At 33.9% G+C, this 27,549-nt stretch overlaps 1 non-coding gene and 2 pseudogenes across 3 annotated transcripts; all 3 read right to left on the bottom strand.

Annotated features, from left to right (window-relative positions):
• Positions 1 to 341: 341 nt before the first annotated feature.
• Positions 342 to 6,663, bottom strand: LOC111280781 (putative plastidic glucose transporter 3; annotated as a pseudogene). Its single transcript, XR_016335098.1, has 14 exons — positions 6,195 to 6,663; positions 5,574 to 5,721; positions 4,993 to 5,104; positions 4,830 to 4,897; positions 4,622 to 4,754; positions 4,272 to 4,371; positions 4,062 to 4,174; positions 3,771 to 3,864; positions 2,992 to 3,145; positions 2,772 to 2,898; positions 2,615 to 2,688; positions 1,930 to 2,018; positions 1,443 to 1,557; positions 342 to 990 (listed from the first exon to the last, which is right to left on the bottom strand). The product of XR_016335098.1 is annotated as a putative plastidic glucose transporter 3 (transcript).
• Positions 6,664 to 9,123: 2,460 nt separating this feature from the next.
• LOC111280298 (golgin candidate 5-like) lies at positions 9,124 to 26,571 on the bottom strand (annotated as a pseudogene). Its single transcript, XR_016335182.1, has 20 exons — positions 26,292 to 26,571; positions 25,804 to 26,029; positions 21,354 to 22,303; positions 20,860 to 20,931; positions 19,662 to 19,769; positions 13,935 to 14,049; positions 13,344 to 13,405; positions 13,181 to 13,228; positions 12,131 to 12,413; positions 11,984 to 12,043; positions 11,791 to 11,874; positions 11,618 to 11,683; positions 11,428 to 11,526; positions 11,128 to 11,339; positions 10,642 to 10,750; positions 10,350 to 10,570; positions 10,129 to 10,188; positions 9,896 to 10,009; positions 9,542 to 9,616; positions 9,124 to 9,438 (listed from the first exon to the last, which is right to left on the bottom strand). The product of XR_016335182.1 is annotated as a golgin candidate 5-like (transcript).
• LOC149510693 (small nucleolar RNA R71) lies at positions 23,787 to 23,892 on the bottom strand. Its single transcript, XR_016335263.1, has one exon. It is a non-coding gene; the product is annotated as a small nucleolar RNA R71 (small nucleolar RNA).
• Positions 26,572 to 27,549: the final 978 nt, after the last annotated feature.

Raw genomic sequence — 27,549 nt, forward strand, 5'->3', positions numbered from 1 at the left:
GAAAAAACTCATCTAATGATAATTTAAAACTCATTAAATATTATTGTTCATTTATTATTCGGAACAATAATATAATAATAACAATGTTATATATTTACTTTTAATCTTTAGCTGAAACCCTATTACAAGTTTGGTTATGACTTATTTATTGATCATAAATATATTTATTTATTATTTATAAACATATTTATTTATATATATATTTATAAACATATTCGTTTAATATTTATAAATAAATTTATTTAAATTAAATGAATTAAACATAAATTAATTTTAAATATTTTACTATTTAAACGAACCAAATTTGAATGTAATATACAATTTTATTATTGAACATAAACTGAACCCAAATAAACTTTAAAATATTTGAACAAATCACAAACACGTATTTATTATTTTACGTTCGATTCATTTAAATTCCTATATGGAATGGTACTATGACAAGATAAAACATGCTGCCAGATAATTGGTGCTATTTTTTTCCAGACTCCAATTATACTTGTACTCCCCCAGTAAAATCACCTTTGATTTTGATGGCTCAACTCAACAACTTGAAAAATGAAGTATTGCCTTTTGTCTCCTTGAGTTTTGGGCTTTTTTAGTATTTTACCCTTTTCACATTTCCAAGTTTCTTCCCCAATCTTAAAGCAGGCAACTAGACAACCCAATTGACTGTGACTCCCAGTTTCTTCCCATCCCAGAACTGTACTCAACAAACTAATTTAAACTAAAGTTCAGATAGCTAAATATTTGCTTTAATATACTATGTTCACATGGTTCAGAGAATGAGATGAAACTGATATACCTCTATTCTGGTGGAAGAAGTGCAATTTCAATCTCTTGAAGTGATTTTCCTTTAGTTTCCAACACATTTTTCTTCACGAAAATTACTGCTAGCAAACAAAAGGTGGCAAAAATTGTATTCAGGACAAATGGTCCAATCTGCTCCAGTAACCACAAGAACAACAGACCAACACAGAAATTTATCACCTGTTACAAAAACCAAAGTCACGGGAGGTTCACAAAGTTAAAGAAAAGGAAAACAGGACAAACAAAAGAGAGAGATTGCCCAAGGGTCAAGTGCCTGTTCACCTAATTTCATTTGCAACAATCGTGTACGCTTGTCTGCACATTTAGGAGTCAAAACAAAGAAAAAAGCCCACCACCAAAATCACAAAAGCTTCTCTACTAGGAGAATATTAGCAAACTATCCAAGGAGACCTCTAGATTTAATATAATGCTTCCACTATATAACCAACAAGCACTACTTTTCACAAAAACTACAAAAAAAAAAAAAAAAAAAAAAAACCACAATAGATTGAGGTACCCTAACAATCTATTCACGCAATTTAACTTGATTAACTTGAAGAAAATAAGCAAAGAAATAAAACCCCCCGTCTAGCACCAAGATGTTAAGATGAAGAGGAGTTAAAACTAGTTACCCAATGGACAGCCATGCAAACTGACATTGCCTTTGCCGTAATCCGACCGGGAAACATTTCTGATAGGAGGAGACCAGGGACTGGTCCAGCACCAGACGCAAAGGTCAAGACAAACCTGCATTATCACATCATCAAGTTTGTGTTAGGAGAATGCCACACAACAAAATGAAGTTGCTAAATATAGATTTTTTTAATAGCCTTCATAAAAGTCAGTAATAAAGTCACCTTAGACACGGTCTATGGCACCTCACTGAATTAGAAAAAATTACATTAAGCAGCTTATACGACACATATCCCATTCATGCCCTAAGATGCATTTTTTTGAGGTGGCAACTTGTAATGCATTCAATAGCCAGATATCCATCATCTCATGATGAATGAAGAGGAAATTTTAAATATCCAAAGTGACACTAAGCCTGAAGGGTTTAATAAGCTTATCTCCACTCTAGAAAGAAACATCTTGATGTTCAAAGGATTAACAACTTACAACAGCATGCCTCCAACAGAGGGATAAACTTCATTGCTGCTCGAGACTAAGGAACTAGCTGAAGTTGCCTGAAGACCCATTGCCACTACCTGAAACACGAGAGCATAAACAAAGATCGAATAAAGTGTCAAAATTGTATTAAACATGATACAAATTGTTAGGTTCAAGTCTAACAGTCAGAAAATAAGTTCCACAACATCAGCACAATCTGAAAATTGTTAGACTCAAGTCTAACAAACAGAAAATTTATACCACAATATTAGCACAATCAGCTATACAAATATCCTCTAGGAATCTCATACTCTAGCAATGCACCTATATTTTCTGAATTTGTAAGTTCTTATCCTCTCGTCAATGGCAACAGCAAGCAGCTTTAACCTAGTCTATAGTATCAGGTAATGTAGCAGAACAATAACTAACTGCTCTTCTAAATTGCCAGAAAGGATATGGATTTTGAAGGTCCAACCAAGTCCACATATGTCTCGTACTTTCTCATGTAAGATATTATTTATCTACTATGCTATGTAACCATCCTGGTCCAGAAATTCCAAATTCAACAATTAGATGCCAAATTATAAACACCATACACAGCTACAGAACATAATCATATCACGATTTATTACCATATATGTACTGCTAGCATGCACCAAACAGTAAAAGACCAGCAAAACGTTTTCTTCCTTACCATGCCTGAAAAACTTCCAATGAGAAGTACCTTCCTTCCCAGTTTATCCATAAAAAACAATGCAACAAATGATCCTGAAGATGTATAAACAGCACAATTAAAGAAACACTCCACCATGATGCACAAGTCGGATACTTGTTAATGTAGACATTTATACCTAACAAATTGGCAATTCCCACACAAATGTTTGCCAGCACTTTTAAAGACAGTCGATGAGAAATAGAAAACAGCATTTATACCAGAGAGCTGTTGTAAAGCAAAAAGGGTAGACCCAATGAAAACAACTGCAAATGGGGAAGTTGACAAGTAATCATTTAGAAAGAAAAGTATAGATACTATGACTTACAAATCTTACTGAAAATTATTAGCACGTTCACCTTTATGATGATGGCCATAAAGTAGCTCTAAGAACTTGACTGTATCTGCCTCATCCCCTCTCTCTGACTTTGACAATTCAGCCATTTCACCTTTGACATAAGGTCCTCCCAAAAGTTTCTCAAACTCAGCTTCAGCTTCAGCACCTCTTCCTCTCTGAAGAATGTTTATAAAGCTTATAAGAGTCTAGTCTACTGAGAAAAGGTTACTTGAAGATAAACAAAGAGAAAGGATATCAAACTGCTAATATCTTTTTTTTTTTTTTTTTTTTTGCTTAATAGATAAAGGAGTAACAAGCATATATTGGGAAAAATAGGTGAGATTCCTAAGAAGAGATGATGTTAGGATATAGTGGCAATCAGCATAATCCACAAGTCAGAAATGAACTTAGCTTTCCCTATTAGTATGTCATATTCTCCTATAGTCAATCACAATAAAATTTCAGCCTCAAAAGAGTCTGTTTAAAACAATATAATGATTCCATTGTCCTGTCTCAACACCTAGAGCACTTGCATCATAGATGCTTATAAGATCTTACTTGAATATCTAAGTGATAGTGCTAATGCATCATTATGAGTAAAGCTAACCGCTCACAGTTCCAGAGAATTTAACAATAGTGAACATAATTTGAATTTTCTTTTTCTTTTGTGTAATTTTTAATAACATTTGCATCTCTCTACCCGGATATAAATTTTATTAGGGCAAGATGAAACTTAACAAATAGTGAACATGTAGAGGAAGTAAAATTATTATTACTGAATATGAAGGGAGAGAAAATGACCTTGAAAAGCCAATGGGGACTCTCGGCAGAAAACTCCATAAAAAGAGCAAGTATAGTAGCAGGAACAGCAGATGCCCAGAAGCAAATACGCCACCTGTGAACATCATCAAGTTATGAAATATTAACAATTTATGTGTCAGCAAAGCAAAATCCTAAGTCGTTAAAATATGTTGTTCTGATGGTGGTGCCGTTATAAAATTTGCTTCAAATAACCATAAACAACCGATTAAAACAACCATTTTGGTAATTATCATTTTCAAAGCTACTAGTAATCCATTCAGCATTTCTTACCAACCCTCAGTTTCCTTAGCAGGGAATCCAATAAATAGAGCACCCATCAATCCCAGGCATGTGGCAATTTGAGTGCAGCTTCCATATGTACCTCTTACATAAGCTGGAGAAACCTGTGCATGGATCAAATTACTACGTTAAAAAAGGGAAAGAAGAGAAGAAGACCTACAATATCACAGAAAAATAGTATATTAATCATCTTTTAGATACCTCTGTCACATAAAGAGCTGCAACAGGTGGACCAATACCCATCCCAGTCCCAACAAATAACCTCCCTAGAAGCATGCCCCAAAGGTTTTTTGCTGTTGCACTGCAAGATTATTTTTGGAATTATATAAGTATGCAAAATGTGGAACTTTATTAAGATTATCAATTTACTAGACTGCAAGCATGATGCCAAAGAAAACCTCTAACTTATTCTATATAATTTAATTTGCTTTATGAGAACTAAAAGAAAAAGGCAGGAGGGACTCAATATCTCTCAACAAAATTGCTCAGGGACCCCATCATAGAAAAGCATTTAAGCAAAACGATAGTAGATGAAAAAATATTGCAATTACCTCATTGAAGATCCAATTATCATAGATAAAGCACATAGCTGGAATGCCCTCCGACGCCCAACCCTATCTGCAATCAAACCACTGAACAGAGATCCAACAAAGGCACCCCCTAAACATGTGCTTACAACCAGACCTAGATTTCAACAAAAGACAACATTAAGAGAAATTACTGAAATAAGACAAGAACAACAGTTCATCGCACCAGTACCTTCGGCCATGGTATTCCCATGAAAACCAAGGTCATGTGAAATACTTTCGAGCGTTTCATTAACCACTCTGCATTATCAATAGCAAGCATTAAGAATATATTATCTCCAGAATTTACAGAAATACAAAAAAGAAAAAGAAAGTAATTCCCGAAAGGAACACACCCTAGATGGTAACCAAATAAGAAGGAAGACAAGGTTGCCACGAGTATATGCGGGAATGATCTCTTCCAAGAAGGGTTTCCAATATCTTTGCCCACTCCATTCAGCAAACGTACTTAAAAACCACATAAAGAATCAGCAAACTGTCAGTACTTTGTACTATTGAAACTAATAAAGACAACTTTTATTCACAAAATGCTTATAAAATATAAATTTATGGGTTAAAAAGAGGATTTCAAGCCATTCCAAATTTGGAGCAAAACGCATGCAAGCAATGAGGTACTAAAACCCATAAATAAAAAAGCACAAAACAAAGCAAAAACAAAGCTTTCAACTTCACACAACTTGTATTTTTTTAAATGGTTATAAATTGCTTCCTCACTGCTAACCATTTTATTATCTTCAGCCCCCCAAATCAAAAGATAAATTAATAATAAAAAACCTTTGTTTACATGCCTCATAAATAAATTCATGACATCAACCAAAATTAACCTTTTTTAATACCCATTAAGGAAATAATAATAATAATAATAATAATAATAATAATAATAATAATAAAAAGAATGAAGTAAGATGAAGAATACCTGAACCTTGTTCTTTGTCATAGGCATTGATAATATTGTCTCTGGTACTACGCTTGTATATGGAATTGGCATCGACGTATCGTCCCCGCATTGCCACGTTATTATAAACACCCTTCCCAGAACTATGTACAAAACTTTCTGCTGTCAACTGCAAAATCAAATCAAAGAAAAATTATATATTAATTAATCAAATTAATTCATCCGAATTTATTATTTAATCGTGTAATAATGTAAGCCAAAGGACTGCATAGAGAGATTAACAGAAATCAGAAATTAAAACATATTATTTGACTATAAATCTGTTGCATTGAACAGTTTGCCTGAAATAAAAAAGATAAATCTACGGAAGCGTTACTCGTTTTGAAGGATCAAGAGAAAGAACAGAAGTGGTTTTAGCTGAAGAACGACAGCGTTTTTGAAAGATCAAAACTTCAAGAACTCACCATTTTTTGGGTTCAGCATTGAAAGAAACAATCGGGTTCAAGGAGAAGAAGAAGAAGACGAAGAAGAAAAGTGGCAAGCAAACTATTTTTTAGTTCCAAAAAGCAGAGAATTTAAAGAGAGAGAAGCATGGGTGTATATATAGAGAAACGGGACGTCGTATAAGGAAGTACTAAATACCTGTAATTAGAAAATGAGAGCATGAGCTTTGAAAATGCTCGATAATGGCGATTCTAGAATTAATTAAGATAAAAGAGCTTGAAATGAGAGGTAATAAGAGAGAAATCAGAAATGGCGAAACGACAGGAAAACAAAAACAAAGGAAACAGACAGGTGGCTAAAATGAGCCTGGAAGAAAGGTGACTGGTGATTGTTGCTAACACACGCACTGTCACTCCCTCTTTTTTCCTTTTTTTTTTTTTTTTTATCCTTTCTGGAAAAGTGTCAGAATTCGTAATCGTCAGGTTTTTCAACTGAAGACAAGGAAATCTACGCATTTTTCGAAGAAATCTTCAAAAACAAAAAATAAAAAATAAAAACGACCCAGTTCTCAATGCTAACGTGCGCATCTGGTGCTTATGATTTTAATTTTTTTTTTTTAATTTTGAAGAAAGAGAGAACTGAGAAGGCAAGCATTGTTGTTGTTGTTGTGGTTGGAAGCTAGGAGACGAACACCTGTGCGTACGGAGGGAGGGAAGAGGTGCCAGATGTTTCATTTCTGAAACTGCTTTTGCTGTTTGACACGTGGAAATAAATATGACTTATTTTTATTTAGTTACAAATTAGAAAATTTATTTTTTTTTTTTTCAAAATTGTTGGTCTGTCTAAATCAACTCAGCGTGGAGAAGGGGTGAGGGGGGGAGGGGGGAGGGTTGGAATTCAGATCTTTCACCTCGGATGTCCTTTTCAATTACTAAATGACATACTAAAAAATTTGTTAATTTTTGCAAAACATTCCTATACTCCTGAAGTTTTAAATTAAATCAAATAATAAAATAATAAAATTGAATTTATTGAAAAATAAATGATAAATTAGAATCATCATTTGAATTTTATCAAAAAATAATTAAAACAAAACTATTTTACCAAATACGTAATTTATTAATAAAATATTAAAATTTAAATTTTGATAATTTTAAATATAAAAAAAAAAGATTATTTTGCTATTGTTAATTTTTTCTGCTTTACATTTTTAATCTATATTGATAAATAAAAGGAGACAAGGAGGGTTACCTGTTCGCAAAGTTGGCAATAGAAAAATTTTACTCCTTTTCTAATCAGATATACTTTTGGGGGCAAACTAAAGAAGCAAAGAAAAATAGAAAGTTTTAACATTTGGTTTCCTTCATTTTTACAGTTAGCCAGCGAAATGTCAACTTCCATATCAATTTTTTCGTGGGAGAATGAATATCAACATTACCAATTGTTTCCTTTTTGTAATATCTTTGAGCATATTCCCATCCCATGAACCTGACATTCCAGATTCACCAAAGTCCAAACAGAAGATTAAAAGGTATGCTCTTGATTTAGAGCTGAAAACCTTTCTGGGCTTTCTGAATACCTTCTTTTTCTCTTCATTGCCATTGGTGTTACTAAGATGTAATCTGTCCTAATTCCATAATTATTGGGCATTGGATGTTTGGAGCAAGTGGAACTTAACAAAAGGGAAATGAAAACTCTTTTCACACCCCCTCTTGGATGATCATGATTGATGTGGTTACAGGGTTATAGCATTTACAGGCATCAATCAGAAAAACTGACCTCTCAACAAATCGTTTGGATATTTCTCTTCACATGTAATTCTAGACTTTAGCTATAAATAGATAGATTAGAATTGGGAAAAACAGGTGTTTATCAAGATGGAGCAAGATAATGATACCAAAGATATAGGGGTAAACCATGCTTTGCATGGTAGAACCCAGAAAAGATACTAGAAAAATACCACAAAGCAATCACTGCTAATTAAATCTAACAAACAATTTAGTCAGTGATGCACACAAAAAAAAATTTTAGATCATATTTAGATCATATTTATTTCATGTTAAATATTTATAAAATTAAAAAATTATTGTATTATAATTTGAGTTGATATAATAAAATATTTATTTATTTATTTTTAACGAATTCATATATAATTTTTATTAAAATTTTAAATTATATTATTTTTATATATATTTTATATATTATTTTTATATCATATTTAAAACTATCAAGTTCACCGTTCAACTGAAAGTGGAATTAGTGCTTATAGAGGTAAGCTCCTATTTCCATTTTTTTTTCCTGTTTATAATTAGGAATTGGCTTTTTGAAAATCAAACTTATATGGTTACATTGCTAGAAAAGAACAATTTTGAAAGCTACCCACGGCTCGTTTACCATATGATATGGAAGCGTTAAAAGTGGTTTGCTAGGGACAAGGCTTGGCCTCTTCTATGATAGGTTCGGGTTCTGATGGCCTTTAAATGGAATACTTGTATTCTTTCCCATAATAAATATGAGACCACAACCACAAAACACTGCAAATGATCCTTACCCTTCCACAAACGAAGTAGGTCAGAGCCCATTATTTACTGCTTAACTGGCCTTGTTCAATTCAGCCGATGGTTTATGAGGTTCTTAGTTTGAAACTTTCTTGTTCAGTCATCCTTACAAATACGACGAAGAAGATTAAGTGTTTTGAGCTACTCTCTTGGAAAAATACTACCATCCTTCATTATTCTCTACTTTGGGCTAAATGCACAGGAGATTTTAGATCAATGGTCAAAGGACTTTTTCTAACATTTGTTTCAGTGATAAATGTATTTTTTTTCATTGTTCAAACATCTATAAGCAAACTATAAAAATTAAAAAAATTAAGAAAGGTCAAGAGTACTTTCCTAATTGAAAGTCACAGTTTTCTTGCAAATATCTATATTAGAAATACTAAATGGGTAGGATATGAAGCAGGATTTGTTACTGATGCCTGAACCAGCATCAGCGAAATCACAATGAAAATAAGTTGCAAAAGGGCTTGGGCTTTCATCCTATCGGCCTTGATGTACCAAAACCACGTTTTCAGTCATAATTTAGAAAGAATGCATGTGCGAAATATAGGAACAATGAATTTATGGGAAAAAAAAAAAATCATCCTCTTTATTACAAATAATGTATTAAAAAATTAGGCAAAAGAAAAAAAAGAATCAAATTTCAAATTGGCTGAAAACAGATTTTTAACATGAAGATTTAATCTATACAACAAGAATACATTCGAGTTTGACAAGGGTATGCCCCCTGGAATATCTCACGAACCAAATGCTTGCACAAAAGCACACACCTTGAACTAGTTCTGTTATGACTATACCATGCACATCATGCCTAGGAGTTGCCCCCGAAAAAAAAAATAATTAGCTTACGCAGTGTTACCAACCAAAGAACTCATTTGGATCTGTCAAACACAGACAGGTAGCTTTTAGCATAAATAGAAGAACCAGTAAAAAAAATTAAATAAATAAAAAACATTATGAAAAACATTTGAAATAAAAAAATACCTTATTCACAAGCAAGTTTACTTGCTCTCTGTACATTTCCTTCAAGTCTACAATATCAGCTCGGAGTTCCTCCAGCTGGATAGATGCAACCACTTAAATAATAACACATAATATTCTCATTTTACTTTGAGTGAACCAGAAAGAGTCAAACACAGCAACTCAATCAGACATGATATTCAAATTACTATTGATTATGAACATTCATTTTCATCATAATATTTATTTAAGCAAAGGTCATATGGTTATGATCTAGTGATACCATACATCAAATTCACATCTGTAAGCTACATCTCCTTGAATATAAAATTTTGTTTACCAGCAATGAGAAAGAATCCAAAATAAAAAGGCATGCACATCCTCATCACGTTCACCCATTAGCTCCAGAGCAGCAGAGTGTCTCTGCCTCAAGGCTTCTAGCTCTGCACGGAATCCTAGCAGTGTGGCAGCCTCTGCCTTCAACTTTTCACACTGCATCAAATGTAGACTAGGTTAAAGGCAATGACTAGAGAAAAACAGACTAGAATATTAATGAATGAAAGCTCACTCACATTTAATTAGGCAACAGATGGAAAACTCGGAAAACTCACCTGTGCAGTCATTTTGACTAACTCCTAGGCTAAAGAGTCACGGATAGACTCCATGGAAGTCTGAATTGAACAACAGACAAAGCTAGTTGATAAAGGCTATCTAAATGGTAAAAAGATATAACCCCCAACTCAAAATCAGGAAATATCCGGTGTTGAGCACAAAGTTTGAACATGTAGAGACATATATATTTTACTTCAAGAGCTCAAAGAATAAATCATACCAAACGTGACATGTAGGATGCAAGTTCACCCTCCTTTTGGCGAAGGAAAGATTCAAAAGCACTAGGTGTTGTGCTCTTCATGTAGAGTGGACTTAATGTTGCCTCTCCAATATCTCTCTTTTCATAGAAACCATCAGATGAGTCCAAAGATGCTTGCAGAAAATAGCTTTCCTCCAGGCTTCCTATGCTGCTAGCAGTAGAGAGTTTCCGGGACAAGCATCCTGCATAGAAGTCACACAATAAGTAAAGAAGATCATAAAGATCAACTACATCACAATACAAAGCATCATACCGTTCTCCAAAGTGGAATTATGCCTTGACATTGGGGCTTGCTCAGATACAGCTGTAGAATGCACACGTGCTGTCCTTTCCAAGTCTAACCGAGCGGCTTTCTCCCTTTTCTACTTCGTGTAATAAATCAAAAGCATCCTTCTGTAAGCTGAACCATAAGATCAAAACTATGTACTAACAGTTAAAATGGTTCCTATGTTCATAGAGGCATAATAAACTCTCAAGAAATGCATAATGTAACTTCAGCAGATAACTCAATTTGAGAGAAGTTTCATAATACTGAACTATATATGTAACTTATATTATCTGCAATCATGTGAAGAATGCAAGACGTCTTCTTTTTTATCATCAAAGTTAAAAGGAAAGAGAATTCAAGAAAGCAATTCATTGAAGAGAGTTTTCATTGAAGCTAAAGACACAAGAAAGGAAGATAGCATGCAAAGAGATTAACAGTAATTTTAAGCTAACAATAAATCAAAAGCACAACCTGCTGTAGAAGTTCACAGTGCAGAAGAGCATCTTGTAACTCTTGCTTATGTTTTCGTCTTAGTTCCCTAATTTACTCCTCAAGCTGATTTGCCCAACCTTCTTGAGTATCAGCTTCCCCCTTTGCTGCAAGGTATTCCTGTCTATTCTCAGCAGCTCTATGTCTCTCTTTCTCAAGGGACCTGCTTTTTGTTCCACTCTAAGACATGAAATCTGAAACGAAGCAAAGCAAAGCAAAGGATAAGCATATATCTACAAATGTTTCAGCAAATAAAACATACATAAGCCACAGAAGTAGAACCTGAGCTTCAAGAACATTCATTCGCGATAAAGTGTGAGATAAATGTTCATTCACAGACTGCACTCTCTCTTCAGCAGATGCAGTTTTTGCCTCTGCTTCCTGTAAATTGAATAGAATAGATAACCATGAGAATAGGATTCTGTATTAGCTTCACAAGTGATATCATAAAATGCAATAACTTTCTAGACACCTGAAGACAAGAGTTTAGAGATCTCTTGACAGCAGCCCAAGCTTCTGCTCTTCCGGAAGTTGTTTCCTATTAACAATAGAGCAAACAATCAATATACAAACAAATTAAAAAAACAAATAAAGACCAAGAGTGCTTGAAGCTTGTTAACAAAGAATTAGAAAGACATATTTCGCCTGCATGGCTTCAATCTGCCTTAAAAGAGGTCATGTAGACTCGGGTACTTGTGTAATCAACTCCTCACACTGACGCTCACTTGCCTGGAAAACAAAATTACAGCTGTGAACTACTGGAAACAAATTTCTGAAAGAGAAGGTAGCAAGGAAAGATTTAATATCTATACATATAGTCAGTAGAAACTCAGAACACTTGATAACGTTTTTGAAGATCTTCAATGTCCCTGCAATGCGTGTCTTCTCTAAATACTGCCTACATGGTTAGAAAACAACAACAACATCATACTTTTCATCTATTATCATGATAAAATCATGAATCTCAATTTATACAATGAAAAACCTGCTGCTCCTTTCTGCTTAAGGTTTGCCTTAATTCTTCAAGTGTCTGCACTAGCATGGCTTCACGTTCTTCAGCCTCTCTTAAACGACCCTCCAGTTCAGTTCTGGCTTCATTCTTGGCACGTGCCTCTGCTAATTCTTCAGCCTCCTTCACAGCATTTAGAGCATTTGTATAAAAGTCTTTTTGAGCTGCAAGTTCTGCTTGGTGTTTTTCAATTGTTTCTTGTAGCAAGCCTCTGTAGCTGTCTTGTTTTCTTAATGCGCTCTACCTTGTTCTCTTCAACCTGAAAGCAGAACAAAGAGCATTCATGATCAACAAGTTGAAAGAAATTATTACTATATGATAAAGTCCTTTTTATGCAGTTGAAAGGAATTCTCGGACAAAAATATGCCTGAAAAAATGATATAACGCTCAAAGGTCAGGAGTAAAATCTCCCACAGGTCTAGAACTTAGGAGATTTCCACTTCCTCCCAGGTCTTATAGAATTAAGTAATCTTTTTTGTTCACATTACTCAGACAAAACTGAAGTAATAAAGAACATTAGTAAAATATAACAAGCAGTATATATTTTTCTTTTTTAAGTTTTGATAGGTAAATAAACAAAATAAAGTCACACCAACGACATGGGAATCCAAGTACAAGGCTAACTTTACAGAAGAAAAGATCTATAAAACTAATAGCATCATGTAGTTCTATGAAGCTCTGTCTATTGAACCAAAAATCTTAAGTATGAAAACTAGTATCCACATGAATAAAGTGTGAATACAGAATAAGTGTGAATACAGAATAAGAAGCAAGAGGTCTATACCAAGCAGTGTTTCGCAGTTATAAAAAACAAAACTATATGATATACAAATACTGAATTTTGAGACTCGTATTACTATGGAAAAACCAAGTAATCTGGTTGGCATTGTTTTACCCAAGTGAGTTTAAAAACTGAACACAGTATAGAGTTTCATATTACAGCTCAAATTATCTTGAATTCTAAAAATAATAGGAGGGAGAAAGTGTAATCAACCAATATCATCCAATTCTACGGCATGCACTTGCTTGAAGCTTTGTAGTCAGGCCTTTCTTCTCCTCTTCGAGCTCTCTAATCTAGTATCACAAAAATGCAAGGAAAAAAAAAAGTAAGAAAGTGAAGAGAAAGAAAGAAGAGACTATTTACAAGAAATTTAGAAATCTCGAACAACCACCAAACATATTGTCGTACCTGAGCCCTTAATTTCCTGATCTGTGCTTCTTGAGCAGCCTGCTTCTTTGAAAGCTCTTCACCTGAGAGCATAGACAAATATCTTGGAATAAGAATGCATAGAAAACAAAGGGATCAAATTTGCTCAGGAATAATCTAACCAAATCTCAACCAGACATCTAAGTAGATGCACCCAAGAATACACTTTTTACACTAAAATCCCATACATGGTAAATTATAGAAGCTTCCCTTAGATTTTAGCTCCATTATAAGGGTTAGGTTGGCAAAGATTTGGCAGTATATATGGAGAACTTTAAGCACTCCCTTTGTAGAATTCTCTATATATACAGCCTATACCCTGCCCACCTAATCCTTCTCTTAAATGTATTGGCTGATAATCCTACTCAAGTTATTTCTTAATAATGAAGCATGTTCATATATTCTCCTTAATAGTTGGGCTCTTTTACACAAACTACATTACAAAGAAATGATGTGAGGACTATCCAACAAGTGCCAACAAATCTAAAAGAAGAAAATAATATGGTTTTGAACAAGAAAAAAAAAAGATATAAAGCATCACATCAAACATAAACTGGAGTTTTCAGAATTCACCTTCAGCCATCACTTGATTAATTATTTCATCTTTTTCCTTCAAAAGAGCAGCAGCATCACCTTTTTTATTCTGCTTTCTTCAAAGAGTATCCCTTTCCTTAGTAAGAGCATAAACCTGGAAGAGACACACACCAAGAGACAACTAAACTTTAAAAACAATATATTTGAGCTAAAAGAGACAACCTTTTCCTATAAATCTGTCCACTTATCATCATCTTCTATGAAAGCATACAATACATTGACACCATTTTCAATTAATTGTAACTATAGGGCGCAAACTACATGTCATTTAGCACCTTTTCTAAACTACCCTAAATGAAACAAATCTCATGCAAGAAACTTCTTAGGTAATGGAGATAATCACAGCATAGTAAAAAGAAGCAAACTATTATTGGGGTAGCCTTTGAATTATATTCAAAGCACTTTCAGCATTATATCATGTGGAAACTGAATATATATTGAAAAACTGCTTATCAATACTGCTTATCTACAATTATACAAGAATCTTAGGTTTATTTACAACTAACTAGGGGTTAAACTAGGAAACTAAATCTTCCTTAATTCTAGGGATACAAATACTTAATTCTAGAGATACAAATATAAATATACAGATTACAAGATTACAACCAGCTATAAATAAGTGTTTTCCCACACTCCCCCTCAAGCTGGTGAATAGGTGTTTTCCATTCCCAGCTTGGAAATAATTTCTTGAAATGTTGCACTGCTGAGACCTTTAGTCAACACATCTGCAAGTTGACCCTTGGTTGATACATAAGGTGTACAAATCAACCCACTGTCTAGTTTCTCCTTTACGAAATGCCGGTCTACTTCAATGTGTTTTGTTCTGTCATGTTGCACAGGATTGTGTGCAATGCTTATTGCAGACTTGTTATCACAGTAGAGTCTCATTGGTCCATCCCACTTGATCTTCAAGTCTTCTAGGATAATCTTTAACCATAGTAGTTCACAAATTCCTTGAGCCATTGCTCTGAACTCTGCTTCAGCACTTGATCTTGCCACCACATTCTGTTTTTTACTCCTCCAAGTCACAAGATTACCACCTAAGAAAGTGCAGTAGCCTGAGGTAGATCACTGAACCTGCATAATCAGCATCTGTATATGCTTTTAGAACTAACCCCGAATCTCTTTTGAATAAGATACCTCTCCCAGGATTGGCTTTCAAATAGTGCAATATACAGTAGACAGCCTGTAGGTGCACTTCTTTAGGACTATGCATAAATTGACTTACCACACTCACAGCATATGCTATATCAGGTCTAGTATGTGAGAGATAAATGACTCTTCCAACTAATCTTTGGTACATCTCTCTATTTACAGCAGCATCTTCATTAGCTTCTCCAATTTTATGAGTAGGATCTATAGGGGTATTTGCAGGTTTACATGCAAGCTTCCCAGTTTCCTTCAGAAGATCCATCACATATTTCTATTGTGAGATAAAAATATCATGCCGTGAGTGAGCTACTTCAATTCCTAGGAAGTCTTCAATCTCCCTAGCTCTTTTATCTCAAATTCTCTAGCCAAACACGGTTTTAGAGATTCTCTCTCTTTTTCATCATCTCCAGTTACAATTATATCATCAACATACACTAATAGAACTGTGACTCTCCCTGAATCAGAATGCTTGATAAACAATGTGTGATCTCCTTGACTCTGTTTATATCCCATTGCTAGCATCACTTTGGCAAATCTCCCGAACCAAGCTCTAGGAGACTGTTTAAGGCCATATAAAGCCTTTTTTAACCTGCATACTTTGTTTGCTTCTAGATGACCTTCAAATCCCGGTGGAACCTTCATATATATTTCTTCTTCCAAATCACCATGTAAAAAAGCATTTTTTACATCAAATTGTTGAAGCTGCCAATTGTAATTTGCAGCTAATGATAACAAAATCCTAACTGTATTCATCTTGGCAACTGGAGCAAAGGTTTCCTGGTAATCCACTCCATAGGTCTGAGTGTAGCCCTTAGCCACTAACCTGGCTTTATACCTTTCAACAGTACCATCTGCCTTGTATTTTACAATGAAAACCCATTTACACCCCACCAGATTTTTTCCTTTAGGCAATTCTACCAGTTCCCATGTCTGATTTTTCTCTAAGGCCTCCATTTCTATTTTCATGGCTTGCCTCCATTTTTCACTGGATAATGCCTCGGATAATGTAGTTGGAACAGAAATAGTGTTTAGGCTCACAAGAAAATTTTTGTGGGATGGTGAGAATTTTTCAAATGACACAAAATTAGATATTGGGTATAGTGGATGCTTGGTACATTCTCTGGTTCCTTTCCTAATGGTAATAGGCAAATCATAATCACTAGTTATAGTTTTAGGAGATTCATGCTCATTTTGAGAAACAGAGTCAAAAACTGTAGTTACCTCATTTCCAGAGTTACGATCAGGTTCTTGCACTGACACTGGTTCAGGATCTGAAACTTTCCTTCTTGAGTACACCTATAATTCCTTCATAGAATCAAGAACAATATTATCCTTTGTCACATCTTTCGTATTTGGAATGGGTTCAGACTCAAATTCAATGTTTGACTTGGGTTCAGCAGAAACAGGTTTCGACTCATAAGAATTAATGGGTGTAAATGTTGAAGAAGGGGGCAAATCAAGCAAAAAGAAGTCTTTATCCTTATCTTCCATGAATGAAGTCTCTCCCTGAAGATAAGGTTGAGTAAAAAATGGTTTATTTTCTTCAAAAGTGACATCTGCAGACACAAAATTTTTTGGTAGGAGGATGATAGCATTTATATCCTTTTTGAGTTGAAGAATACCCCACAAAAATACACTTAATCGCTCTTGGATCCAACTTTCCCCTGTTATGACTGTGAACATGAACAAATGATGTACAACCAAATATCCTAGGTGTGAGATTGTTTGTGGTATTGAGGTTGGGATAAAATTGTGAGAGTAGTTCCATAGGAGTTTTAAATCCCAAAACTCTTGAAGGTAACCTATTTATAATGTGTGTGGCAGTGAGAACAGCTTCCCCCCAATAAAATTTAGGTACATTTGCTTGAAAAAGAAAGGCTCTGGTTGTGGCTAATAAATGACTGTTTTTTCTCTCTGCCACTCCATTCTGCTGTGGAGTATTAACACAAGATGACTCATGGATAATCCCCTCTTTTTGAAAATAGGTGGATAGACTCTGGTTGAAGTAGTCTTTTGCATTATCAGACCTAAATCTCTTGATTCTTACTCCAAATTGATTTTGGATCATGTTTTGGAAGCTTAAAAACACACTATTCACATTTGATTTGGATTTAAGTAAAAAAACCCAAGAGACCCTAGTACAATCATCTATGAATGAAACAAACCATCTTGCACCAGAAATATTAAGAATTGTAGAGGGACCCCAAATGTCACTATGAATCAAGTAAAAAGGAGTAGAACTTCTTTTGTTACTGATTGGAAAAGACACACATCTATGTTTTGCAAATTCGCAAATATCACAATGAAAATCTTCAACATTTAATTCTTTGAACAAAGAAGGAAACATGTTTCTCAAGGTTCCAAAAGAAGGATGTCCAAGACGAAAATAATAAAGCTAGATTTTGTCTTTATTGGAAGATTTTTCAGAAAGAAATGACAAAGGTAAACTATTTTTGATACTACTTGTGTTATTTGATGTCTCAAGATAGTATAGTCCATCCTTCTCCTTAGCAAGTCCAATCATCTTCCCCGAACTCTGGTCTTGAAATTCACAATAAGAGGGATAAAAAGTTACTTTGCAATTCATATCTCTGGTAAGTTTTTGTATAGATATCAGATTAGTAGACAATCCAGGAACATGAAGAACATTTTTGAGAACAAACGAGGGATTAACTTGAACATCTCCTAATCCTGCCACTGTGGTAAGTGAACCATCAGCAACAACAATTTTCTTATTACTAGGACACAGGTTATATGTACTAAACTTTTGTGGGGAATGTGTCATGTGGTCTGTGGCTCCTGAGTCAATGACCCAAAAATTCGTAATAGGCTTAGCCGAGACATTTAATCCATGAGAATCGGAAGCTTTACCTGAACTAGAAACTTTACCCAAAGAATATACCATAGTAGGCTTTTCAAGGATTTTCAATAAGTTTCTCAGCTTTTCAATCTCTTCCCTGTTGAACTCTCCTTGTTTTTGAGACATCTGTAGTACTCCAGTGATTTTCCCAATTAACATTTCCTCAAATTGGGTGATAGTGATATCTTTCTTTGAAAGGGTTCGACAATGAAGGCCTAAACAGGATTCGGCAATGAAGGCCTAAAAAAATCAGCAATGAAGGCTGAAAATTTTTCTTCCCAAGAAGAGCCTAAAGCTCTGATACCATGTGAAAACTGAATGTATATTGAAAAACTGCTTATCAATACTGCTTATCTACAATTATACAAGAATCTTAGGTTTATATACAACTAACTAAGGGTTAAACTAGGAAACTAAATCTTCCTTAATTCTAGGGATACAAATACTTAATTCTAGAGATACAAATATAAATATACAGATTACAAGATTACAACTAGCTGTAAATAAGTGTTTTCCCACATAACACTTTATCATTGATGTGGTTAGGAGAATGAGAAAGAGACAAAAGGTAGTGCCGAAAACTAGAGATCACCCCATGTAACAACCTCCTGTTATACTTAATCTCATACATAGTCAATAAGAACATTTAACCAGATACACTGCAAAAGGATATCTATGGCATAACAATACTTTTCCTACAGAGTCAAAATATTAAGACAATTGAAAAGAGCAAGTCTTAACTAGGAACCTATTCCACTAAACTAAATTATTATTTTATAAACATTACAAAATGTTAATAAAGGATTTCTAGAACCACTGGAGTTGAACTTAGTTGATCATATATGCCTTTTCTTTTCTCATCAGAAGTGCTTAATGGGTTACAAGAAATTATCAATCAGCTTTACAAAATGCAATGTGATAAAGCTCAACCGCAGTAAACCTTGATCCCAAACTCGCTTCAATAGCTTGTATGTTGAATAATGAAATAACTGTATAACTAACAATAGACAATGGTGATAGTCTTTACGCAATCAATTTCACTAGATACTCCAAATTACCAACTAATATGCTTCTTGCCTTCAATCAATTTTGAGTACTCAACACACTAGAAAAAGAGCATGAAAGCTTATATGCAGGTCCACATACTTGATAGACATAAAAAATTTATGCACAATGAAAATAGTAGCAAAGAAGGTGGCATTTTAATAAAATAGAAAAAGTTAGAATATTAAAACTTTAGAAGAGATTGCCAGGTGAATGCTAAGGCAAGAAGGTATACTAGAACTTTAAAAGCAAGTATAGCATTTAAAATTATGTAATTTAGTACCAAAGAGGGCATCTCAATAATAAGGTCCTGGGGCTTTTAACTGGGAGGTCCTAGATTCAAACTTCCAGGGCCATGAGATTTATGGGATGGAATAGGGCTTCTGCCACATGTGCAGACCAATGAATAGTAGGCACCTTCCTGCATACCCAAGAATATGCCATTGATAACAGTCCATTATGTTCACTTGTTAAGGAACAAGAAGTTTAATCACCACTCCAAAAGTTTCAACAAAAAAATTTACTGATTTAAGCTTCTGGAAAATCTCATAACATTTCTAAAAGACAATATCTCAACGAAAAATATAAACAAGAAATTAATATAGAAAAGCAAGAAAAAGAAAAGAAAAAGAGGAATGTGCAGAACATACCTTCTGTTCAAGAGTCAAAACCCTTTGACGATATTCCTCTGGCAAAGACTCAATTTCTGCTTCATTGGATTTTCTCGGTTCCAAACTTTCAGCTGTTAAATTGCAATCCTTTTTCATTTTTATTAGGAGAAAGACAGTGGAGCATTTTTCTAAATATATAATTAGAAGCACTTATTACTCATTTCTTGAACTTGGATGATTAATATAGAAGCTACAGAAAAAAAGGAAGAGAATGTGGTAGAAAGTGATTGACTTAAATTCAAAAATTAAAAAGACAAAAGAAAACTAGGAGAAATAAACTAGATGAAAATGTCATAACAGTTATGACTTGGGATATAGGTTCCAACAATTTGAATGATATATCACGGCAAGCACTGGCAATAACATGAGTAAAACTATATATATGTGTTTCTCATTGAAATGTGATAGCAAATATTTGCATCATTAGATCAATTCAATATAAACAAACTGAACCAACCAATAACCCTTTTACCAATTTTTCAAAGAAAGTTGAGCCACAAATAAAAATCAAAGAGTAGAATAGTCCCCATCGTTCCCATCATTGAGAATGATTTGCATATACGGAATTCCAACCACTTCTAAGACCCACATTCATAGTCCATATAAACCAGCAGTTTACAGTAATTACACTCATATAAAATGTACCAGGGAAGAATAGAACTTCACCATGGGGGCTCACCTAAAGTCCAATTTTAAAGACACATTTATAGAAATTGATGATTCTAAGGAGTGTAAAGGTTTATATTAAGCTTTACACATCGAAGTAAAACCAAATGCAAAACAAATGAAAGCTTGACCAGCGACAATAAAACATGAGCATATGATAAGAAGCTTTTCTTAATATATTTATCTATCAAACACAAATTTACAGAAGGCAAAATGAAGATAAGAAAAACCATCTATACATCAATCTTTCGTCATGCACCAGCCATGCCACCTTGCCACTATTATTAGATTAACAGCCATGTCTTTGAGCTGAATCTTCTAATTGATAACTTGGGATTTTTTTAATTTTAATCTCTATTAAGTGTTCATTTTTATTCAAGAAACCAATGGATACACAAAGCACTGGAAATCAACAGACAGATGAACAAAACATATCTAAGTGTCACTAGCACAATGACAAAGCCAAACCATGTTAAAGTATCTAGGGGGGAAGAAAAATGCCCATACATACCTTCAAATCCTCAATTACAGCTTTAAGTTGCTCATTCTCATCCATCAGCTTTGCAATTTCATCAGCTTTTGACTGAAAAAGAAACAAATTGAAATTGGAAATTCAAGAACCATATAACGTCGACCAGAATGGATAATATAAAATGAGATTTCTTTCCTTAATTGCCCTCTCTCTTGGACAAATGTGGCATAAGATATAACCAAAAACCAGAAGTATATAAGCTTCCCTTTTAATGTTATTGGTAAAAGCATCTCCTCATAGGAAGTAAAGGCTGGAGCCTATGGTTTATTCTCAGAAAATCTGCCTTGCAGATAATGACATATACACAAAAACCCCCCCCAAATACTCTTTTTCTTGAAACGAAAGAAATGCATTAAACAAATAAGTCATCTGATGTTATGGATCATCATAAAGGACCTAGCCTATGTAATTTGCCTGTATAGGAGACATGAAGTAAATGCTTCGTATATAAAACAATGGAAAATGTGAAGTACCTGAGCTTGCCTTGCAGCACCTTGCAATGCAGATTCCATCATTTTCATTTCCATCTTCACCTTCTCCAATTCATGCATAGAATCTGCTGAGTCAGACAAGGTAGTTGCAGAACTCAAGCGTAGATCTTCTTTAGCAGCGGTCTCACTATCATTAGTCTGCTGATCCACTTCAATTCTTTTAGTATTTGCATCACTTTCAAGAAAAACTGATTCAGAAACAGTCCCTTGAGCCTCATATGAAGGAAGCACCGTGGGCAACGAAAATTCCCAAGCACTGTTAGTCTCCTCAACACTGACAGTGTTTGAACTTGAGGGCGCTGGCTCATCAGGGCCACCACCAGAACCAGCTTGGCTATCACTTGAATCTTCAGCTTTAACTGGAGAACCCTTTTCTAAAATCTCTTCTGTTTGTGTCTTTTGTTCATCTCTAGTTTCAAGTATGTCTACAGCATAAATTGACTCTACTAGCACAGGCTCAGCATCCTCAACTTGGTCTACTTCTGCAGTATCTAATTTGGCTTCCTTGGAGTCAGAATCTTCAGAAGGTACCACTTCTGAGCTTTCTTTCTCTTGTTTGTTATCAAGAGAATCTGACAACTCAACATTCTGAAAGGTAGATTCAGAAGGCTTGGCTTTGGAAAACACTGGTTTTGATTCAGATTCAGGTTTACAAGCGTCTGAAATGGCAGTATCTGCTCTCTCCCCAGCCTCTGAATGTTCGTTATCTTTTTCCAACCTAGCAGCTTGTTTATCCTCTTCAACAGTGGTTTTATCAGGAGAATGAAGTGACCTGTCAGTTTTAGCCTCTTCTTTTTCCTCAACTTTGGGTGGAATCTGCGAAGATTCAAGTTTTCCTGATGACTCAACATCACCCTCCTCACTTTTATGACCCATAAAGGCCATAATTGGATCAAAGAGTGCTTTTCTGTCTGAGGACCACAATCCAGAAGCTGGAATGAATATAGACAGGAAGTCATAAGTACGATTCGCATTATAACTTCCATGTAATAATGACCAACATGCTTTTCAATTTTGAAAATCTTATATTGAAATGAATAAGCAATTAGAAGCATCTTTTCCTTTTGTCCTTTTCTTTCTTTCTTATTTATTAGATTGATTTTAATTAGAATTCTTGCATCTTTGATCTTTGATACAAGCGGTTATTGCTAGTTTAGGTCTATTGCATGTATTTAAGATTAATTCAATTTCAAAACAGTTCGGTTAGCACAACTTAGATTGATCTTAGGTTAATTTGCTGCATATTAGATTTAATTGTTTGTTCTTAGGTTAATTTTAATTCATAACAGTTTAGTTGCATCCTTAATAATTAATTAAGGTTAGATATATATGGTTAAGGTTAAATTTGCATAAACTACTTGCTGTTCAATTCAATTCAGTTGAGGTTTAGTTTGGTAAGATTAATTTTGCATGTTATTGAGTTATTTAGCTTAGGTCTTATTCAACTATAATTAATTCGTTTATATTACTTTCGGTTCTTGAATAATTTGCTTAATTTTGCATGTTTAAGTGGTTATTTAGTTGTTACATAGTAATTGAGTTATCTTTACTTATTGGTTTGCAAGTTCATTTTTCAATTGCGTTCTAATTTTAGATTTTATTACATATGAGGATTAGTTTGCTTGTTTTAAGGTTATTTGCATAATTTATATTCTATTTTTGCATATCTTATTTGAATTCTCCATGTATAAGTAAGAGTGAGATAATTTCGGTACTTATTACTCTCATATTTACAATCACTGTGAGAATGATCTTTATTTACTACTTACACAATTCTCAGCGCTTGCAGATTTTCAATCAAATTTTTAACGTTGTTGCCGAAGATTGAAAGGAGTAGTTTCAATATTGATACTAATCATTCTTCTTGTAGCTTGGATTTTATTTTTCTTGCTTTAATCTGTTTTGATTTTCTTGTTTTGTATGCCAACAGCTGAAAGTTCTAGTTTAGTGCCCTTAGATAAGGAAATAGAGAAAACTCTTTAAAAAGATTAAAAAGGGTAAAAAGCAAGCAACTCTTAATCCATCCTGGCTGACCAACAACAAGAGAGTCAAATAACACTTAGGGACTATGCTATCCCTCAATTAGATGGGTTTCAACCTAGTATAAGTAGGCCCATCAAGCCAATAATTTTGAATTGAAACCATCTATCATAAATATGATCCAAAACTCTCTGCAATTCTGTGGGTTACCCAGTGATCACCCCAATTTACATTTAACTAATTTTCTGAAAATATGTGATACTTTTAAGCAAAATGGAGTTACTGATGATGCCATTAGACTGAGATTGTTTCCTTTTCCTCTCAAGGATAAAGCTAAATGTTGGTTGGTGTCTCTCCTTCCTGGCTCAATCACTACATGGGATGGCGTTGTGCAAAAATTCTTGGCATGATTCTTTCCTCCCTCTAAAACAGCCAAGATGCGTAATGATATTACTTCCTTCAAACAATTTAAGGCCGAATCCTTACTTGATGCATGAGAGAGATATAAGGAGCTGATAAGGAGATGCCCTCACCATGATTTGCCCAAGTGGTTACAAGTGCAAATTTTTTATAATTGGCTGGTGGGGCAAACTAGAACCACTATTGATGCTGCTGCTAGAGGTGCTTTAATGGGTATGTCTATAGATGAGGCTTATGATCTAATAGAGGAGATGGCCATGAACAATTATGAATGGGCCAATGAAAGGTTAGTACCTAAGAAATCAGCCAATAAGTCTTTCATTAAACTAGAACTCTCTGCTTTTGGCATACAAAACAAGAAAAATCAAAACAAATTAAAGCAAGAAAAATAAAATCCAAGCTTGAAGAAGAATGATTAGTAGTGATATTGAAACTACTCCTTCCAACAACCAGTAACGACGCCAAAAACTTGATTGAAAATCTCTAAGTGCACAGAATCATACAAGCAGTAAATAAAGATTGTTCCCATGAAATTGTAAATATGAGAATAACAAGTACTGAAATTGTCCCACCCTTACTTGGAGAATTGAAATAAGATACGCAAAAACAGAATATAAATTATGCAAACAAACTTAAAACATGCAAACTAATCCTAATATGCAATAAAACCTAAAATTAGAATGCAATTGAAAAATTAACTTGCAAACCAGTAATTAAAGATAACTCAATTAACTATGCAGCAACTAAATAACCACTTAAACTTGCAAAATTAAGCAAATTATTCAAGAACCCAAAGTAATATAAACCAATTAATCATAACTGAATAAGACCTTAGCTAAATAACTCAATAACATGCAAAATTAAGCTTACCAAACTAAACCTAAACCAATTTGAATTAAACAGCCAGTATTTTACACAAATTTAACCTTAACTAGATATATCTAAGGGTAATTAATTATTAAGGCATGCAACCAAACTGTTATGAACTAAAATTAACCTAAAAATAACCAATTAAATCTAATATGCTGCAAATTAACCTAAGATCAATCTAATTTGTGCAAGCTGAAGTGTTTTGAAATTGAATTAATCTTTAATACATGCAATAGATGCAATAGACCTTAACTAGCAATAACCAAATGTACCAAAGATCAAAGATGCAAGAATTCAAATTAAAATCAATCTAATAAATAAGAACAGAAACTGTTTTTAAGATGAAAACTTGCAAACCGAAACTTTCATCCAATTAATTATGCAATTTAACTAATGGAAACCCTAAACATGCAAATCATGCAAATTGGAATCAATATGAACTAAATCTCAACCTAATAACAATAATCGAATGTTATAGGATGAAATTTAACATGCAATTAAGAGAATAATATGAAAAAAGTAGCTAAACTGCAACAATTAATCGAAGATTAAGCAAGATCGTAACTAGACTAATCAAAAATCAAAAACTGAATTGCAATAACTAATAATTAAACCAATTGCATCAAGATTCAATTAAACTGAATTGAAAAGAACTAAAAACAGAACTTTATTGAATTGAAAATTTAAAAAGAAAGTTGAATAATCTGAAATTTAAAAGAACAGAAAATTTAAAGAACAAAGAAGGCTTAAAAGAAAATAAGAAGAAACTATGGATTGGTCTGTCACTCCAACCACTTACACCTTTTCCTAAGACTTAAAACAAGGTATTTATAGGCAAAAGATCCCAAGAAGTATTCGGCTGGAATGGACTCTCTTTTGCAGCTCAACGGTTCGGTTGAACTTGAATTCTTGAATCCAAGAATGCTTCTCTAGTTGAATGCAAATAGAACTCTTCACAAAGAACTCTTGTAGATCATATCCTGTCTTCTGGATCATAAATCCTCTTCTTTCTTAACAGCCATTACCATTCACCGAAATGAACGTAATATCCTAAAGTCAAACTTATGATAAACAGAGGTTTACACTAGAAATTTGCATTCAAATGCATAAAGATTGCACAAAAAACAAACAATGCGAACAATGCAAAAAAAAAAAAAAGTACCTTCATTGCTGCTTGATTCAGACTTCTCTTCGAAACCTAGAGCAGTATCGAAAATTTTCTCAATATTCTTCACGCTTTCCTGGAGTTTATTAATTGCCCCGGCAAGATCAGGAAAGCCCCCTAAGGACACCTTCCCACCAAACCAAGCCATCCTTTTTTAGATTTAAATTCCCAAAATAACTCGAACCGATAACTGAAATCTACCGATTCAAGCGCATCAGAGGCCCTACATTTACATGCCAAAAATAAATTATAAAAAGGTGACATGATCCAAATTGTTCAAATCAGAATCCAACAAAATGTAAATCGCAGCTCGCATTTAGGAAAGAACTACGAATATAAGATCCAATCAAAGAAATAAAAATGTCGCTGCGAATTAATTGAGAAACTAAGCGTGAAAAGAAAAAATGGAAAACTTGAAACGAAACTATGAAAACACTACTGCAATTAATTAATTATAAGTAAATTAGAGAAAGTGAAAAGGACACCTGAATTAAGAAGGATAAACAATTAAATCGATTTGAAAGAAATTACACACTTTTTTCTAAAGATACCGCGAGAGTCAAATTGTCGAACCAAAATTTTCATTTTTCTCTCGGTTTTAGAAAAATGAAAGGGAAAAGAGGGAAGCATGAGTGAGAATCGACCTGCTCGTGGATTTGAGATTTCAAATCATCGAGATTTGAGGTAAGTTTGGTTTGGAGGGTGGCAGAGAGGATCGGTGGATCCAGGAAGCAAAAGAAGTGGGGTCGATCAGCTTCGCTCCGTGAGGTTTTTTTTTTTTTTTTTTTTATTAAGCTGATCAATTCTGGGTGGTACGTCGTCGTTTTGCAGGCAACTGAATTTCGATGAATCATTATTTCACTTTAAATAGTATTAATTCCTTTTGTTTATTTTGTGAAATCTAAAATGCAACTACAAATTACCATGCCATGAACATGATGATAACCCAATTCCAAAATAGAAATATTAATAATTAACTAGCCTAATATGTTTTTTATACATAGAAAATCGCAACATAAACATAATATTATATATATATATTTTTTATATATATATAAAAACTCACAATATTAGAATAAGAAAAAAAATTATAAATGCTCAAAACTTTAAACATGTGGGACACTACTATCATCTAAAAGTGACATTGTTTATACCAATTGAACTAAACTAACATAATTTGTTTAGTAAAAAGTATCTTTTTAAATTATTACTATATCAATTATAATTTTAGTGATTTTCAAATGCCAACACGGGAAAACAGTGGTATGCCTTGACCTGCCCGATAACTTTGACACAGATATGTTTCAGTTGTTTCTATCTTTATTTGTTTCTATCTTTATGAATAGAGGAACTCTGGACTAAGGGTGTAAACAAGTCGAACCGAGTCGAATAGTAAGAAACTCAAACTCGACTCACAACTCGAGACTCGATACTCGATCGAGTTTTATTTTTCAAGCTCAAGCTCGATTCGTGATCGAACTCGAACTACTCGAGCTCACTCGATTAAACTCGATTAATATGTAAAAATAAATTCGATTCGTATATTCGACAAGAGTTCGATTATTCATGCTCAAATTCGAACTCGAACTCGTACTCGAAATATTTTATTAATTAAAATAATAAAAATATATTTAAATATAAAAACTCGATTAAGCTCGCGAATTACTCGAGTCAGATATAAGAATACTCGAATTCGGCTCGATCGATAAATCGAACTACTCGAGCTCGAGCTCGACTCGACAA

This window comes from Durio zibethinus, chromosome 28, assembly GCF_047325235.1.
Source record: "Durio zibethinus cultivar Kanyao isolate XHJ-2024 chromosome 28, ASM4732523v1, whole genome shotgun sequence".
Lineage (NCBI taxonomy): Eukaryota > Viridiplantae > Streptophyta > Magnoliopsida > Malvales > Malvaceae > Durio > Durio zibethinus.